The sequence below is a fragment of the Piliocolobus tephrosceles genome, chromosome 14, assembly GCF_002776525.5.
Source record: "Piliocolobus tephrosceles isolate RC106 chromosome 14, ASM277652v3, whole genome shotgun sequence".
In the NCBI taxonomy this organism is placed as follows: Eukaryota; Metazoa; Chordata; class Mammalia; order Primates; family Cercopithecidae; genus Piliocolobus; species Piliocolobus tephrosceles.
The window spans coordinates 83,455,666-83,462,001 of record NC_045447.1 but is presented as its reverse complement, the minus strand read 5'-3'; positions in this window follow the sequence as shown (position 1 = coordinate 83,462,001).

Here is a 6,336-nt window from a genome sequence, read left to right as displayed (position 1 = left end):
TTTTTTTTCCCAAGGGGGTCCCTAATCACAGTGAAAATGTATCAGATTCTATGGGACTCAATTCAAGCAGTGATAAGAAAATCCATTGCGCTAAACACTTTATCAAAGTAAAAAGCTAACATGAAACAAATTCAATTTCTAGCTCAAAGCACCAAAAAAAGAACAACAAAGTAAAGCAAAAGAAAGCACAAAAAAGAAAATAATAAAGTTAAAGGCAGCCAGGCGCTGTGGCTCACATCTGCAATCCTAGCATTTTGGGAGGCTGAGGTAGGAGGACTATTTGAGCCCATGAGTTCCAGACCAGCCTGGGCGACATGGTGAAACCCTATCTCTACAAAAAACACAAATATTAGCTGGCCGTGGTGGCGTGTGTCTGTAGTCCCAGCTACTCAGGAGGCTGAAGTAGAAGGATCACTGGGCCTGGGCAGGTCAAGGCTGCAGTGAGCCATGGTCTCACGACCGCACTCCAGCCTGGGTGACAAAGTGAGACCCTGTCTCAAAAAACAAAACAAAACTAAACTAAAAGCAAAAATTAACGAGAAAGCAAATAAACAGTGGATATAATTAATAAATAAAAATAGGTTTTTTAAAAAAATAGCTAACAAGAAAACAGAGGGGAAACCATAAATATGTAAAATTTAAAATGGCAAGGGGCATAACCACTGGAACAAAAGAATTTAATTATAAGAGATGACAAATTTCTATGCAAATGAATTTGAAAAACTGGGTGAAGTAGATAGATGATTTCCCGGGGAGCTAAAAATTACCAAAATTGACCCTCACTAGAGTTGGAAAGTTTAAATGGACCAATTTTAATAGAAGAAATAGAGAAATTTATTAAGGAACTATTCTGCCCAAAAGCACCAAGGGCTTTGACAGGAAATTCTACCATGCCTCCAAAGACCAGTGTTCTCTAAAATATTTCAGAGCACTGAAAAAGAAGGAGAAGTTCCCAATTCATTTTATGAATCTAATAAAACACTGATACCCAAACCAGATAAAGAGTATACAGAAATATACAGACCAACATCATTAATAAATAGCACTGAAATTTTTTGAAATAAAATGTTAGCAAACAGAATCCAATATCACATTAAGAAAATAATACACCATGAATTAATGGGATTTATTCAATAATTCAATTATTTATTCAGAATAATTCAATTTTGGTTCACTATTCAAAATCCATTAATACCATAGTCCACATTAATAAACCTAAGGGGGAAAAAATAATCTGATTATTTCCAGAGATACTGAGTGAGCCTTTGACAAAATCCAGTACCCCTTCATGAAATAAACAAAAGTCAACTAGGACAAAACAAAAACCCTCAAGAACACAGGAACTGAGGTATGCTATCTTTATATTTTATTTACTTATATATTTATTTATGTCCTAAAGCTAATATCTTATTTAATGGAGAAACATCAAAGGCATTTCCTCTAAGGTCAGGAACATGACAAGGATGTTCTATTTCCACTACTCTTCAACATTGTACTAGAGATGTCCGCCAAATGTAATTAAACAAGAGAAATCAAGTAGAGTCATAAGAAATCGGTAAAGAATTGTGAAGACTATTACGAAGATTACTTGAACTTAATCTTACGTTAATAAGACAGCTCTGGAAGGGCTCACAATAAATGCTAGTCATTATCTTTTTTTTTTTTTTTTTTGAGACAGGGTCTCGCTCTGTCACCCAGGCTGGGGTGCAGTGGCACTATCACAGATGACTGCAATCTCAACCTCCTGGGCTCAAGCGACCCTCCCCCCTGAGCCTCCCAAGTAGCTGAGACCACAGGTGTACACCACCATGCCTGGCTTTTTTATTTTTTGTGGAGACAGGATCTCACTATATTGCTCAGGCTGGTCTCAAGCTCTTGGGCTCAAGCAGTCCTCTCACCTTGGCCTCCCAAAGTGCTGGGATTACAGGTGCAAGCCACTGTGCCTGGCCTCATTCACTATTTGTAAGTGACACACTGGTGTTACCATTTCAGCTCCCTATGAGTTCCAGTGGTGTGTTTCTTTCGCCTCCCCAGAGTTCCCTGCCGCGGCAGTCTAGAGAAGAGCAAGCAGTCTGCTGTAATGGAAGGCAGGAGACCCAGGCTAAAGTTGTGGCATGCTGACACTTGCAGCTCGTATGAGACCAAGCAAATCTGTTTACCACTCTGGATGCTGGTCTCCTCATCTGCAAAATGAGGAGAGAGGCCTCCGTGCCTGACATCTCTCGTATTTTGGTATATGATTACTGTTGAACACCTGCTTGCCTCCACCAAGCAGATACAGGGCGGCGGGAGAAACAGCTCACGACCAGAGCAGAATAATCCCAGCAACTCTCCTTGCTTGGAATTCTTTTCTGCCCAATATGTGACCCTGCCCCCACTATGAAGTGCTCCTTTTGGATCAGAATTCGTGAACAGTATCTAAAAGATTCTGGGAAAGCCTCCATAGACCTGGGACCTACAGCCACTTTGCCAGAGAAGAACGATGAATCATCCTGAATTTTGGCTCTAGCTTCTTTGTTAGGGCAAAACACAGAGATCCTGCCAGCTGTTGGAATGAAAGGAGCATTTTTCTTTAGACAGTGACAAGCCTGAGGCAAGGGACACAGTGTGATGAGAGTTCCCACTCAGAAACAGAGGTGTTCCTTGGAGTCTGACAAACTCGCTCCTTGACCAAACTTGAGTAGGGCTCCTCTGAGTCATCTTTCTTTTTCTTTTTTGATGTTTGTTGTTGTTGTTGTTGTTGTTTTGTATTTTTGAGAAAGTGTCTCACTCTGTCTCCCAGGTTGGAGTGCAGTAGTGCAATCGTGGCTCACTGCAGCCTCAACCTCTTGGGTTCAAGTGATCCTCCAACCTCAGCCTCCCAAGTAGCTGGGACTACAAACATGCCTGGCTAATTTTTACACTTTTTTTGTAGAGATAGGGTTTCACCATGTTACCCAGTCTGGTTTTGAACTTCTGGACTTGAGTGATCTCCCACTTTAGCTTTCAAAGTGTTGGGATTATGGGCATGAGCCATTGCACCCTACCTGAGTCCTCTTTCTGACTCTTGGACTCAGTTCAGTTTTAGCAAGAATTCTGCTGAGTCAGGTTAGCAAAAATCTCCTATCCTTGGTATCTGATCACATTCCTCATTCCCTACCCTGATAGCTTATCACCCTGGCCTGCCTTCAACAAGAATCCTAGTGAGTTGGTCTATCAAGAATTGCCCCAGCCCTCATGTTTTGTCTTAGTACTTTTCCATCTACTGACCCCAACATTGCTCCTTGGCTATATAAATCTCCTTTTCCTGCTATGTTTGGGGTTGAGTCTGACCCTTCTCCCCTATTGCAGAACCCCACTGCGGTGGCTCCTGCTTGAATAAGTCTTCCTTACCATCTTTTTTTTTTTTTTTTTTTTTTTTTTTTGAGACAGAGTCTCACTCTGTCACTCAGGCTGGAGTGCAATGGCACAATCTCGGCTCACTGCAACCTCCACCTCCTGGGTTCAAGCAATTCTCCTGCCTCAGGCTTCTGAGTAGCTGGGATTACAGGTGCCCATCATCACACCCGGCTAATTTTTGTATCTTTGGTAGAGATGGGGTTTCACCATGTCAACCAGGCTCATCTCGAACTCCTGACCTCAGGTGATTTGTCTGCCTTGGCCTCCCAAAGTGCTGGAATTACAGGTGTGAGCCACAGCACCCAGCCCATTACCATCTTTAACAATAGTCATGAATAACCTTTCATGAAGAATTCCCAGGATGGTGAACCACCTGCCACGTGAGCCTGTTCGATAATCAGGGATGAGAGATCCTTCACACCAGCCTCTAAGAAACCAGGCGTATGCCTGTTGGTCTCAAAGTCACCTTCTCTTGGCTCCTCCTCCTTGCTGGGGCCTGGGCGCAGTTCAGCAGCCAGGAGGAAGATGGCTTTGCGTTTGTAATTTGTGATTTGTGTGTCCCCTCTCCTTGCTCAGCATTCTACCCTCAGCTCCTGGTCCACAGGCTGGTCCCCTGGAGCTCCATCAATACCTGTTGAGTGAATGAGAGGATGGAGGCTCCTGCAGAGAGAGAGGAGTGGAAGGCGTCTTTGGACTTCAGACTTGGCTTTCCTGGCAGAGGCCTCAGGGAGGAAAAACACGGAAAGAAAGATGGCCTTGTCCCGGGCCCTTCCCTCCCCGCCCCACTGTCCTCCTCTGCATCCCACAGCGGCCTGCGGGGAGGTGGAAATGGACCCCTTTGTTCTACTTCCAGAATTCCGCTCCCACAGGGTGGAGGCCTGGCTGCAGCCCCCTTCTTCCTTTGCCAGTTCTTCCTAATCCTGAGGGATTCGCCAAAGCCTTGGAGACCCACACTGTGGGTCTCACTGTGAGGACGGGCCTCACCTCACAGGTAGCCTCAGAGATGGACATGAGTGCAGAGAGAAGAGGGCGTCCCCACCTGTTCCTTCCCAGTCCTCTTCTTCAGTGTCCCCAGGGCCTGTCACACAAGACAAATGAAACTGGGAGGCTCCGTCTAGAGTGGGAACCCAGGTGAGCACTAATCCAGTGTGGCCTGCAGACCTGTTTTTCCCTGGTCCCTGACATGAGTAAATTCAGAAAAGGAGGGTCAGTGTTTGGAGATGTTAACATGATAGAGTACTTTTATGACTATTGAATCAAATAATTTTTTCAAGGGTTTGAATGGATTATCAGACCATGGAAAGATACAGGAAACTTGAATGCATATTACTAAGAAGTGAAAGAAGTCAGTCTGAAAAGGCTGTATAGTGCCTGATTCCAAGTGTGTGACATTCTGGGGAAAGCAAAACTCTGGAGACAGTAAAAGGACCAGCGGTTGCCAGGAGTTAAGGGAGAGAGGCATGGCTGGGTGGAGCACAGAGGATTTCAGGGCAGTGGAACTACTCTGTATGCTACTACAGTAGTGGTGGATACATGTCATTATGCATTGTTCAAATTCATGGAATGGACGACACCAAAGGTTAACTCCAGGCAGAAGTCCTGGTCTCTTACCCCTGCCCCATTCTTAGCATTGGGCCTCAGTTTCCTTTTCTGCAAATTGAGGGGGTAGCATGATCTGACTTACCCAATTTGACAGTTCAGCTAATGTCTGGTTCTTTTGACAAATACAGGCAGCCTCTGGCAATTAGGGGCCAGAGACTCCCCCTCCAAACCTCACCATCAAGATGCTCCAATGAAAGCAGGTCTTGGGGAATTCTGCCAGCCAGCCACGCTCGTTGGCAAGGCTGCACAAAATAGTGTGTACGCTTGGGGAAGTCCTAGCTGTCCTCAGACTCTCAGACACGTAGCTTGCTTGAAAGGTTGGGGTTCTGAAGGAGCAGCCTGCATCTCGGTCCATCCTGTGACAATCTGACGAAGTGGGGACCAGATTCTGATGCCTCATTGGTACAGAGGCAACGATGACTGTGCAGGGCTCCTAGCTATCCACATTCATGAACATTATTTACTTCACCAGTGAAAACTTATTTGAAACATCCCTTATGTTAATTAATCAACCCTCGGGTGTAATTTTGATAACCACATTTGAAATGCTTTGTCAACACCTCTGGACTATGGATTCCTAAAGAACTCCAAAGGCAAAACAGCTGCCCTCCCTATGTATATCCAGTTAACCTATGAGCATGTGTATTATTAATGCTTAAGTATTTAAAAGTATATTACTACCCAGATGAACTAGCAAGGAGATAAATCACATGACTTCTGAGTTCCCTCCCACACTAAATATATGTAAACTATTATATATATATAAACATATATATATATGTTTCTGTGTGGTTTTTTTTTTTTTTTTTTTTCCACTTTAATACTCCTTAAAGTCAGGGAAGGAAGGCAGAAGTAGGTTTTCAGATTTTGCCATCTCTCAAGTTGCAGGCACAATTCTGTGAAGCTAAGACAGGCCCCCACTTGCTCTTGGTGTCCATCTAACTGATACTCTCAGGTTTCATGCTTCCTTTCCTCTTCCAGTTGTTGCTGGCAATTTCTCATTCCTCGGGATGGCCAAGGCCATCTCTGTGACTGTCCCCTCAAGACTAGAAGCCAGATACTGTCCACACTTGTGGTGCACACCTGTCTTCCTTGAGCCTTTCAGGTACATAGGGAGGCCTGCGGTGGCGGGTGGAGGTGAGCAATAGGGTTCAGAAGGGAAGGTGGAGAGGGATGCAGCTAGGAAAAAAAACAAAACAAAACTGATTCCAGAGCTATAAGAAAGGTGCAGCCAGGCCTGAGTGAGGGAAGGGAAGGCCAGTCCCTTCTCTTGCCTGGCTATGGGAATGGGACAAAGTGGTTGGCTAAGAGCTGTAGGGCTTCACTTGGAGAAACCAGTTTGAGGGTACACAAGCA